Genomic DNA, 12,500 nt, shown 5'->3' with positions numbered 1-12,500 from the left:
TTTACTATATAATGTATTTTTTCTGGGGGGAGCCCCGTCGGCTCCCCGGAGCTTTACCGGCTGATATGCTAATGTCAGACTTTGGCATCAGTCATGTGTATGGAGTTCTAGGGCCTACCGGGGACCACGAGCCAGAACCTGGCCCCCTCAGAGAGGCAAGGGGAGCAATGGCCTATAGAAACCCCCGTGTGGTTGGAAGCATTCTATGTCTGCCATCGACCGGGTCAAGCATCCAGAAAGGCAAGCATTCCAAAACAAACCCCTATTCTGGTGAAAATTGCTACCTAAGCCGAACTAGTGAATAGAACTCTTCAACAGAAAACACGGAAACTAGTATGACGTCATACGTCACCGCGCCGCTGTCTGCGCAGCTCCCCCCTCCCCGGGAGGGGGAAGGGGGAGCCCCAGACCTCCCACGCCGGCTATCCACCCATCAGTTCTTCGGCTGATGCTATAGGCAATGGTTATGTGCTCCGGCTCCAGTGGTTGTTTCAGCACTGTACCTAGAGTGTGGTGTCTGTTTTCTAGGTGGTGCGTGAGCCGGGTGTGATTCTTCAGTACTCGGGCTGCATGCGCCTAGGGTTCCCTTCCCTAGGTGCCCTGTAAGTACTGCCCTTGGGGCTTGGGGCCACCTTCCACAAGTTCCTTGGGTCCTGCCCCTGCTTGGCCGTTTACCGCTTGGTTTTCGGCCGCTCTTTGTGTGCTCGGGTGTTCTGTCTCCCTTGTTCGCCTTAGAGTAAGGGGCAGTGTTTGCACTGGTGGGGCGCGGGGTACTGTGCAGCTTGTCTTTCCAATCATAGCGGCCGGCTCTGTTCCGCTTGGGTACGCTGTCCTCTTGCGGGGTTTTCTTTTTCTTTTGTTTATACCTGGTGGGGGGGTCTGCCTTCGTTCTTGCCCCTTGTGTCCCTTGTGTTCTGAGTATTTCTGGTGGTACCCCCTGCTAGGTCCCCGTGAGTGTACACGTCCCGGGGGTTCAGCTCTTAGAAAGTTGTTTGGTAGCTTGGGTGCCGGTTAGCAGTACCCTGCCTGGGATTACCTGAGCGCGAGTCCTCTTAAAGTAAACGCTCGGGACCCTGGGAAACCCCTGGGGGCGCGCGGGTCCGATGGATGTGACCCCAGAGCCCCCCCCTCGCTTCCAGCGAGTTTGAGGGTTGCTCTCACCTTTTGTCTCTGGGTGACTCTCTGTTTTGCCTCCGTCTGCTGCCTGTGGGGTCGGTGACACCTTCGACCCGGTGTCCTGCGAGTTTGGTTGCTCGTTGTGGCTCGGTTACCCAGTTGTGCTAACAAAGCGGGTGCGGGCAGCAGGGGCGTTGCACTTGAGCCTTGGTGGTGGCAACGTTCTCGTGGTTTCCTCCCCGGGAGCCCCGGGGCTGCCCCGTTGTATTTCGTTTTGGGACTTGGGGGTGTTGGTTGCTTCGGTTCCATCCACGCCCCCTTGTCTTTCCCCTGGTTCACCCTTCCTGCCTGTATCCGGTTCCTTACCGTCTGTAGGTTCAGGGCGGGGTGTTTGGTGGTGTTGAGACTCGGGCAGTCTCGGGGAATTCCCCTTCCGGGGTAGTGACGGGGGCATTTGGGCCTGTTCCTCCAGCCGTGTTGTATGAGTCTGCCAGTGGGCTCCCTTCCTTAGTGTTTTCACGGCTGCCCCGGTTTTCTGGTACGGCCGGGGCTTTGGGGGAACGGCTCGGCCCCGGGGCCTGTCGTGTAGGTTCCCGGGGCTGGGGAGGGGCTGACTTGGGGGGGCCTTGGCCCCGTTAGACCCCGTGGGGGGTTTTATCCCCCTCTCGGCGGGGCTTGTGGTTACGCGGAGTGGGGTCTTTCCTCCCCACTCGCCGTACGTGCTGTTGGACGTCGGCCCCTCCCCGGGCTCGGTTCCTTGGCCTTTGAGTCGGTTGGTTCCGTCCTGTGGGTGGATGTTTCCTCCCCCGCTTTTTGGGACGGTGTTTTTGTCATGTTTCCCCGTTCGATGGGGTTCTGCGTGACTTTTGATCTCGGGTGCGCCTGCGCCTTCGTGTGCCTTCGGGACTAGTGTTGGCTTCTGTGTTCTCGAGGGTACGGGAAGGTTTTTCGCTACTTCCCGCATTATTGGAACGTCTGTCGGCTCCTAGTACTTGTCGCCCTGTTGGGCTACTTGTCGCCCTGTTGGGCTACTTGTCGCCCTGTTGGGCTACTTGTCGCCCTGTTGGGCTACTTGTCGCCCTGTTGGGCTCTTGTCGCCCTGTTGGGCTACTTGTCGCCCGGTTGGGCTACTTGTCGCCCGGTTGGGCTACTTGTCGCCGTTTGGGCTACTTGTCGCCCGTTTGGGCTACTTGTCGCAGTTTGGGTTCCCTTTTTTTGGGCTCTTTGCTTCTTTGGCCGGTTTTATTGTTCCTGCTTCCTCTTTTGGCTCTTTTTCTCGTGCAATAGTCCTGGCTGGCGCCTTCCCGCAGGGAGGGTGTGCGGTTCGGCCAGCGTGTTATGCGCATGCGCCGTGGAGTTTGTTTTGGTCTGGGCGATGGTTCAGTGCTGGGGTTTTGCGCCCTTTTTGCTACAGTGCTTCGCCTCTCGTTCTTCTCCCTGGCTGCGGTATGTGCCCCTTTGCGCCAGGGGTGTCCTGGTTCCCAGTTGTGGGGAGGACACCGCGGTTTTCTGTGTCATGGGTGTGGACCGCCTCCTTCGCCTCTCCCTGTTCTCCTGCGGGTCCGGCTCTGGCGTCTTCACCTGGCGGTGCTCCCAAGTTCTTCTGGGCACGGTTGAGTCGTGTCAAGTTCGAGCCACCATTCGCCAGGTGAGTTTCTGCGGTCTGGCGTCTTTTGGCCGGGCGCTGGATGCGGCGGTGTTCATATACCCGTCTTTATTTAGGTATAATTTTGTACGACTGAGACCGTTCGCACACCAGTGACTGTCCCTTTATCACCCCTTCCTGTCCCCCTCATGTGCATGTCCAACCCATGCTGGAGTCGTTCAGGGGACCCTCCTTTTTTAATGTTGTGAGGTGTGGGGGTTGTAGGGTTGGTTCTGTACTCACCTGGTGAGGCTCCTGGCTGTGCTTGCAGGATTTGAGCTCTGGCTCTTGGGTCCCGCCTATCTGGTAGAACTTGCGGGATAGTACCAGTGGAGTGCAGTGGTGCTATTGGCACTTTTGGGGAACACTGTATTACCATCAGTGGTCTGTGCTTGTTACACGACCTACTTGCGAGCATAAGCCTTCTTGCTGGTTCGTCCGTGGACTTCCAGGGCGCACTGGCCTGTTTTCGTATGGCAGTTCCGGCCCGTCCTGGTTGTGGGGGTATGTGGGCCGGTGGACTGCTCCTAGCAGCTGCCTGGTGGGCCATCCTCTGGCCGGTCTGGCCTGACCTTGGGCCGGGCTTGAGGTGTAAAAGAGCTCCCAGTACCTCATCCAGCAGGTATCGAGCGGGGTTTCTCCGCCGTCGGTCGCCTGGTGCAGGTTTCTGGGCCTGCAGGGTTTTGTCGTGTCTCCGTTGGCCCTGTCTGGGGTCTGCCTGCTCCGTTCTCTGCCTTTGCAGAGGGGAGTGCTATTTACATGTTGCTTGTTGCAGTGGTGCCTGTTGCTGCTGCTGCTGCACGTGAGCATTGGTACCGTGTTTCACGGTGGCGTGTCCTTGTTCCTGTGTCCGGTTGTGGAGTGGCGCTTTGCTGCCGTTTTGTGCCTGGGGATTGCGTGGGGTTTTTGTCCCTGCCTGATTGTCCACCCCTGGTTGTTCTCCTGGTTTTTTTTTTTTTTGTGCTTCTGCTCTTTCTTCCTGCCTCTTCTGCAGCAGGAATGTTCTGCGTGTGTTCTTAGGCGTTGGTCAGCCTGTGTCCTGTGATGTGCTTCTTTGTCTCGGTCTGTTGCAGTTGTTCGTGCCCCTTGGTTCGGGTCCTGTTCTGGCGGCGACCCTTCCGCCTTCTTTGGTTTTCCTAGCTTGCCCTGCCGGTTGTTGTTGTTTTTATTTTTTTGGGGGGGTTCTTGCGATGTCTCGCGTCGGACCCGTCGTTTCTGAACTCCTGGCGGGCTTGCATGCTTCGGAGTTTTTCTGTTCGGCAGACGTTCCATCTCCTTGTGCCGCCTGGGTTTCGGTGGTCGCGCCCGAGATCTTCTCGCGGCTCCGCCTTTTTCCTGGGCTCGGGGGGGCCTTGTCGGGGCTGCTTATGTTCTGCCTCGTGGTCTCGCCTCCGGTTGGTGGTCGGGTGGCTTCGTGGTAGGTGTCCCACCTGCGTGCTTTCTTGGCGGCAGTATGGGGTATTTTGGCGGTCCTTCCTTTTCCTGTCCCTTCTTCGGTGGGTCCTTCTTGTTGGCTTGGTTTACTCTCGGCTTGGTTTTCTAGTGGGGGTTGGGGGCCGTCGTCTTGCCACATACTGTCGCCTCTTTTCGTGCGGCGCAGGCGGAGCCGCTTCAGCTTGCTTTCGGTCTTGGTGTTGCTTCTGCACCGTTAGTCAGCTGTCTTGTGCGTCATTTCACCTCCGGCCTGTTCGTGCGCTGCTTGCACCATCCTGGTCTCTGGTCAGCGTGCTCTGTCTTCTCCTCGGTTGGTAGTGCCCCTTCGGTTCCGGTGTGTTTTTTCGTCGGCTCTTTCCTTTGGGCCTTTGCCTCTGGGGGTCGGTTCGCTGTGTTTTCTTGCTCCTTCAGTTTTAGCGTTTTGGTTGTTTGATGGCAGCAGTCTCCATCTTTTCTGGCGCGGGGTGGGGCTGCTGCATTCTGGAGGGGTCCAGGGTTTGTTGGTGCTTTGTTGGTCGGGCCGGGGGTGTCGTTTTTGTGTTCAGTGGCGGCCCTCTGCTGTTGTTTGCGTGCCACGGCGTTTGGGTCCGGAGCGCGTTTTGCGTTGATCCGGTTCTGTTCTTCCCGGTTCGCGGGTGATGGTGTCCCGGGTGGTCAGCCGTGTTCTTGCGGCTAAGCTGCCTGTGTTCTTCCCTCATGCCTGTGGCGTTCGTGGCTTCGCTGCTCTCGCTGCCGTCTGGGCGACGTGGCCTTGCAGTCTTTCGGGCATGGATTTTTGGTGTTCGTGCAGGGGCCTTGCTGCTCGTGGTTCTCGTGTTGTTCCCGGGATTTTCGGGGCTGTGGCGCCTTGGGTTGGCGTTTGCTGCCGGTTGTCTCGCCTCCTTGGGGGGTGCGTGGTGTCCGCCTCCCGGTTTTGTCCCTTTGACCTTCCTCTGTGGGTAGTTAGCTCCGGGGAGCCGACGGGGCTCCCCCCAGAAAACCAGCGTTGAATGTAATGAAACGCCATTTTCTGGGTGAGACCCGGAGGCTCCCCGGCAACCCTCCCTCCCTCCGGTCGGCGTTTTTCGCGTGTTTTGACATCCAGCCTCGAACTGATGGGTGGATAGCCGGCGTGGGAGGTCTGGGGCTCCCCCTTCCCCCTCCCGGGGAGGGGGGAGCTGCGCAGACAGCGGCGCGGTGACGTATGACGTCATACTAGTTTCCGTGTTTTCTGTTGAAGAGTTCTATTCACTAGTTCGGCTTAGGTAGCAATTTTCACCAGAATAGGGGTTTGTTTTGGAATGCTTACCTTTCTGGATGCTTGACCCGGTCGATGGCAGACATAGAATGCTTCCAACCACACGGGGGTTTCTATAGGCCATTGCTCCCCTTGCCTCTCTGAGGGGGCCAGGTTCTGGCTCGTGGTCCCCGGTAGGCCCTAGAACTCCATACACATGACTGATGCCAAAGTCTGACATTAGCATATCAGCCGGTAAAGCTCCGGGGAGCCTCCGGGTCTCACCCAGAAAATGGCGTTTCATTACATTCAACGCTGGTTTTTTATTATTATTTTCTACCACAGACGTGGCCACACATTTACAATGCTAACCAGCATATACAGAATACATTTTCTTCTGTCCTCCATGGACAGGGTGAGAGATTTGTCAAACATACAGTTCAGGGATTTATTGAACAATCAACCACAGAAGGTGATTGTGGTGCTTTTAAAATGCTAGGCTAAGCTACATACGTAAATACATAGATACACAGATGCATGTATGCTACATAAAGAGTTCGATGTGTCTTTTACGTAGTGTCATTAATATATTGTAAATGGAAAAGGGCAAGCCTCTCTACCAAGGTATGTTTCACTAGTCATTTTATAAACCTCTTATAACATTTGTGCATTCTATGCAGTAAGAATGGGTGACACACTATCACACAGCCTTCCATTGGATGTAGGGCTGTCCTCTTTGTGCCACTTATTACAAAATATATTTCGCATACCTTATTTGGTTTGGAGGCCCCTTTCCTGATCACTGTCTCTAACCATAGACACTGCATCATGAGGTTAGAACACCAGTGAAAGGATGGGATGGGGGGGGGGACCTCCTGAGAAACTGTGGCCTCATTTTGTGCCCTTGCCTTGCAGTCCAGGCATTTGCAATCCCTGGCTGCTGCTAGAGTTTAGATTGTAAATTCTGCATTTGTCTCTGGGAAGGTTTTGGTGCTTGGATCTTACCCTTGTGGGCTCTTGCAAGACGCCTCTCCGGTAAGTTTCCTGATCTGGCCGTGTTTGGTGATCTGTTCCAGTGTTCCTTCCTATTCTCTTGACTGGTTTGGGACCCCAGGGTGACGAGAATTTAGGCTCCATCTCTGGTCTTTCCTCTTTTATGGCAGGGTTGGTTATCAGGTTTTTTAGAGTTTGTCAAGATCCAAGGTCCTAGTGGTTGCTCTTTTCCCCCTCCCCCCCTTTGTGGCCTTATTGCATCTAGGACTGAGGGATTGTCTCTCCCAGGAGAGAGAATCCTGGTTCATATTAGGTGTCTCCTTTACACCTCCCTCTTTAGCATATGTCCTTGTTCCAGGCTCATGGTTGGATCTACTCTTCCACACAGGTTTCTGTGGTCACATCTTCTTGCATGTCTCGGTTTGCTTCAAATCCTACTCTGGAACTGTGACCTTGGATCTCTGTGCACGTGTGGGTGGGTTCGTGTTCTCACCATTTGATATTTCATGTCTATCCCTCTTTATTGAATATTAGAACTACATTTGCCTTTTTCCCAGATTTTTGATAGCTCTCCCAACTTTAGTGTAATGCTGAACACTATAGTTAATGGGTAACACAAGATCACTGCAGCTTTCTTCAGTAATCCTGGTGATATCTGGTCTGGTCCTACTGCTTTTGTTACATTCTGTTCCTCCAGGTTTCTTTTTACCTCTTCTGCATTAACTTCAATTCTGTCTAAATTGTTTCTTGCCATCTGTTTTCACCCCTCCACGGACACCAATTTGGTTCCACATTGTAGACCAGAAATCTTTTGTTGAGTTCTTAAAAATAAAAAAAAAAATAAAATATAAATAAAATGTTTATTTAGGTAAGGTACATACATACAAGAAATTTTTACAAAGATTGGTTGACTTATAGGTAGAGCTAGTACATACAATGCCTAAAGCCACTATTACGCAAAGCGTTTCGAGCATGAAAAACTTAAATGACAAGCTTAATACTAATTGAGCATAAAGAGTAGAATGAAAACAAGACATGAAAACATAGCTGAAAAAGCAGCACAAATACAATTATGTCGACAAACAGCGCTCTTTAAAAAAAAAAAAAAGTTAGTTGATAGTTCTTCACTGACTAATTTGCCATTCCTCCCTGTTCCTCAGTGTGATCACATGGTTTTGTACTGTTGTTTTCCTCTGTGTATAGCTGTGCAACAGCTTACGTTGGCTCTTTGCTTTTGCCACAATGCCATTTTGAAACTGCTGCTCTGCTGCCCTCCTAGGATGTAATAATTTCTGGCTCTCATTAGTGCCTTCCTATTTACCCATGTACCCCATACTTTTTTCTTTTCTTTCTGGGGAAGTTCATTTGCTCTTTCTGGACGTAGGTAGCAATTTTCACCAGACTTTAGTTTTTGTTTCGCCTATCTTTCAGGGTGCCTTCCCCTGTTGATGACAAAATATGACATACTGTACTTTAAATGTAAAGTGCTCATATGCCATTGCTCCCTATACCTCTCTGAGGAGGCCAGGTTTTGTCTTGTTGTCCCCGGTAGTTAAAGGACTCGTGTGACTGATGACCCCAAACTAATAAAACAGACTATCTGTTCGGATAGCTTCAGGGAGCCTCCGGGGCTTGCCTAGAAAATGGAGTTATATTAAATTAAACGGTGATTTTTTTTCTGTAGGGTTTTGGGGTTCAGCAGAGATGGCTCATGACTGAGGTGGACAGCTGGCTGGGGCCATCCAAATGACTTGGAACTGAAATGCCATCTTAGTGGCAGTCAGGTGCGTTAACATTAAAGTTATTTACCCTTGGGTTAGTTACTTTACTTTACATCAGTTACTTTACCTTAGGGCTCATTCTTTTCTTTCGAGCAGTTACAGTACTTTCAATTTGTTTTGCCTAGCCTTTCTGGTGAATTTTTCTTGGGCTTAGGTACATCTCTGATCCTAAAGCTTGCCTTGCCTTGTTGAGAGAGCCAGATCCTAATCCTGGCTTTCGATAGGTCAACATGGGTTTTGGAGGCGTGGTGTGATTGAGGGCTTGGCTATAAAGGCACTTAATCTACTGAGCACCTGTCAGAAAAGTGCGTTTCATTATGTTTAGTGCTTGATTTTTGTCTATTTTTTAAGGGTGTTAGGAATGAAACAGAAAATACAATGGAATAAATTGGAGATGGGGGAAGGGAGAGCCTAAATAGGAGAAAATTTTGTGAAAGTATTATATGCTAATGTAGTTGGGATGAGATTATGTTTGAGGTAAGTGATGTAGTTAATATTAAAAGACTATATTGTTATAATGTTTGAAATAAAATAGGAGGAGAGAGTACTGAGTTGATATTACATTTTTTACCACTGAAAAAGAGTTTTATGTACTGTATATGATATGGGGGGGGGTATTTTTTATTACAAATGTAAAGATGAAAAAAATTAATTCCTTTGGCAATTATTCATATATACTGTACTCACCTAGTTGTACTCACCTAGTTGTGTTTGCGGGGGTTGAGCTCTGGCTCTTTGGTCCCGCCTCTCAACCGTCAATCAACAGGTGTACAGATTCCTGAGCCTATCGGGCTCTACATACTGTATGTATGTATGTATGTGTGTGTGTATATGTCAACCCGTTCTCGCACTTGCTTATAGTCAATATTGGCTTATTTAATAAGTGCATATGTGACATACTAATTGATTGTGAATATTTTAGTTTTAGCTTTTGTAACTATGCGGACCATTGTATATATACAGTGGCACCTCGACTTACGATTGCCCCGACTTACGATAATTTCGAGTTACGATGTAAATTTGATAGAAAAATGCGACTGGACATACGATGGTGTCGTCGACTAACGATATTTGTTGGTACACGTTTGGGTCGACCGAGCACATGGTTCCCGGTCATGCAGGTCGACCTGCCTCAGTTTACTAGAGCTGCCCGCTTAGTGACGATCACGCTTATAAGAAATTCCGTTTTTATGGTGATTTTTTGCTTTTTGAACATAAAAGTAATTATTATATATCATGCCATGGGTCCCAAGAAAGTTAGTGGTAAGGTTCAACATATGAAAACCCATGTAAGGATGACCATAGAGGAAAAACAAGAGATCATTCGTTAATGTGAAGATGGTGTGCTGGTTGTTGAACTAGCTAGGCAGTACAACAAATCTCAGTCAACGATATCCACCATACTGGCTAAGAAAAAGGACATTATGAGTGCTAAGTGGCAAAAGGCGTATCAATAATCTCGAAACATTGAACACAAACACTTCAGGATGTTGAACAGTTATTATTAATTTGAATACACAGCAAGGAGTTAGCGTGTGATAGAATTTCAGAGGCCATTATTTGTGAAAAAGCAAGGAAATTGCATGAAGACCTTTTAAAGAAAACCCCTGGAACGAGTGATGCAAATGTGAAAGAGTTTAAGGCAAGCAGGGGATGGTTTGAGAAATTTAGAAAAAGAAGTGGCATTCATAATGTTCTGAGTGTTGTGTGTTGCGAGCTGGTGGAGGAACACAGCGAAGAACTGACCACTGAAGAACTTCACAAGGAGCAGCAACAAGAGACAGCTGAGGAAATTTCTTCAGGGGAGGAGGAGACAGTACAGAATGTCCCTTCCTCATTAATTAAGAAAATGTGTGCAGCATGGGAAGAATTGCAAACTTTTGCTGAAACGACTCACCCAAATCACGGTGCAGTAGGTGTTGCCTTAACCTTTTTAATGACACTGTGATGCCTCACTACAGACAAAAATTAAAACACATGGAAAAACAAAAATCTCTGGAAAGGTTTTTAGTGAGACAAACAAGCAGTGAATCACAACCAGGTCCTAGTGGTATGTAGGCAAAACGTAGGAGAGAGTGTACCCCAGAGAAGTCATCACTGCCTGATGTTATAATCGATGGGGACTCCCCTTCCAAACAGTAACACCTTTCCTCCTCCCCTCCCCCCTCCTCACCATCTTCCAGATGCATCATGAGTCCTCCATAAAGGTAAGGTAACCATATGCACTGTATTGTAGTTAGAAAAAACATTGTATTCAGTATAAAATGTATTTGTAAGTTAATATTTTGGAGGGTGGGGAACGGATTAATTCAATTCCCTTTATTTCTTATGGGAAAAATCGCTTCGACTTACGATATTTCGACTTACGATCCGTCTCTGGGAACAGATTACCATCGTACGTCGAGGCCCCACTGTACTGTATTGATATAAAAGGCAGTTAAATAGAATCTGGTACTATTCACTTTATGGAGTCTGAAAAATTAAGCTAAAAAACAAACTGTAATGTTTGTAAGCCTAGTATAGCACACAAATATATACTATCATAGGCCTCATAGCATTTATTAGGCCTAGAAAGTTTAGGTTATGTTAGGGTTTCTTCGCAACATCAGTACAAAAACTTTTCCAGTTTGTCCAGATTCAATAGTACCGAATTATACTGTCTTAATTGTCTTTTACATCAGTATATGTACCATGGTCTTCGTCATTACTATAAGTACTATCTAAACAGGAGAATGGGCTGTATATACAGTATGATGATATTCTATGTCTGGGGAATTTATATTGCTTGTTATTATGTTACTTGCAATATATTTTCTATTATATAATGGAGAGTCAAAGAAGTTTTTGTTTCTGAATAAGTTTTTGTTCAGCATTTTTAATGGTGTGCTGTGGTTGGAAATGGCTTTTTCTTCCTAGGAATATAATAAAAGATGCAAAACAATTACGTATATTAATATTTTATAAAAAATTTTACCCTGTGTCACGTGTAGGAACACATTATTGTTCCGAAAGGTCCAACAGCATATGATTTAAACACTTTGTTGGACTCCTTCATATTGCTTATAAGAGGAGGGTAAAGTGGTTCCAGTTTGAATCTGAAGAGTACAGTTTGAAAATTCTGTTTTAATGGAAGAATGGAAAGTTACCTCTCTGGCTAGAACTATGAGATTTATCTTGAGTATTATATTTCCATGTACCCAATACTGGAGTGTAATATGCCTTCTTGAGGTTAAAGAATATAGCCACTGCCAATTTAGTAAATGGTAATTCATACTGAATATGAACTTCAGTCCTCCAGAAAATCTGGACTGCTGAGATATTTATAGCAGTCAAATTGTGACAACAGTATACCTAAATTAGGTTTTAAACTGACACAAGATGTATGTTGATCATGAATTGTTTGCAGAAATAATTTGTAAGGGCAATGGGTCTAAAATCACATAACATACCCTTGCCTTTAGGATGATTGTATTTTTCCAGTCTTCAGAAAAACACCCTGTGGCCTACATATTGCTATGAATTGCTATGAATTATAAATAATTATTCTAATGCAGATGAAGGAGGCAATAACCTCGTTGTATTCCAGCTGTGGAGTGACTAGAGTTGACTGTAGTTAACAAATCGTAGAGAAATCGTTCTTTGTGCAATAAAGTGTAATGGATGTTATTCAACAAGGAGGGTTTCCAAATAACAAATTCCAGATGGAGGTGAGTTGCTGATTGCTAATAGTTGATAAATAGCTGAGCTTGTTTACAACATTGTCTAGTTCAGTAATCATGAAAATGGACCACAAAAGCTTTTCCAGCTTATGTGGTCCATTTAAATTTGCCTCTCATTTTGTGTATTTTCTTCCAAATTTCAAGAATAAGAATATTAGCATTTATAGTGGAGGTATATGATCAACTCTTCTATTTAGCAGCACAAATTAATATTTTTTTACACTATTTATTTAGTTATTTTAAATATAGTACAAGCATTTGCAATTAGTTGTTTCTGAGGGGAGCCTCGCCGGCTTCCAGAAGCTATCTGAACTGATATGTGCTATATTAGTTTGGGGGTCATCAGTCATAGGAGTCCTTATACCTAACGGGGACAAAGATCCAGAACTTGGCCCCTTCAGAGAGGCGCAGGGAGCAGTGGCCTATGAGCACTTTACAATTGAAGTATGTCATAATTGCCATTGACCGAGGTAGGACCCAGAAAGGTAGGCGAATCAAAACAGACCATTGTCTGGTATGCACCTAGGGTGACCTTCCCTAAGTGCTCCTTATGTATTGCCTTTGTGTGTCAGGGTTATCTTCCCTGGGGCATTCGG

The 12,500-nt window shown here is 47.6% G+C and overlaps 1 protein-coding gene across 3 annotated transcripts in view; it reads left to right on the top strand.

The window, feature by feature from the left end:
• The window catches only part of LOC138351612 (tumor protein p63-regulated gene 1-like protein), a 52,755-nt gene extending 41,629 nt beyond the window's left edge, over positions 1 to 11,126 (top strand). For all 3 annotated transcript variants that reach the window (XR_011222563.1, XR_011222561.1, XM_069303577.1), the window contains exon 10: positions 8,089 to 11,126. The gene's annotated coding sequence lies outside the window, so the exon portion shown is untranslated. The remainder of the gene's footprint in view (positions 1 to 8,088) is intronic.
• The last annotated feature ends 1,374 nt before the right edge of the window (positions 11,127 to 12,500 follow it).

Source organism: Procambarus clarkii, chromosome 50, assembly GCF_040958095.1.
Source record: "Procambarus clarkii isolate CNS0578487 chromosome 50, FALCON_Pclarkii_2.0, whole genome shotgun sequence".
NCBI lineage: Eukaryota > Metazoa > Arthropoda > Malacostraca > Decapoda > Cambaridae > Procambarus > Procambarus clarkii.
The sequence above is the reverse complement of the archived record's forward strand: the minus strand, read 5'-3'. Positions and strand labels throughout refer to the sequence as shown.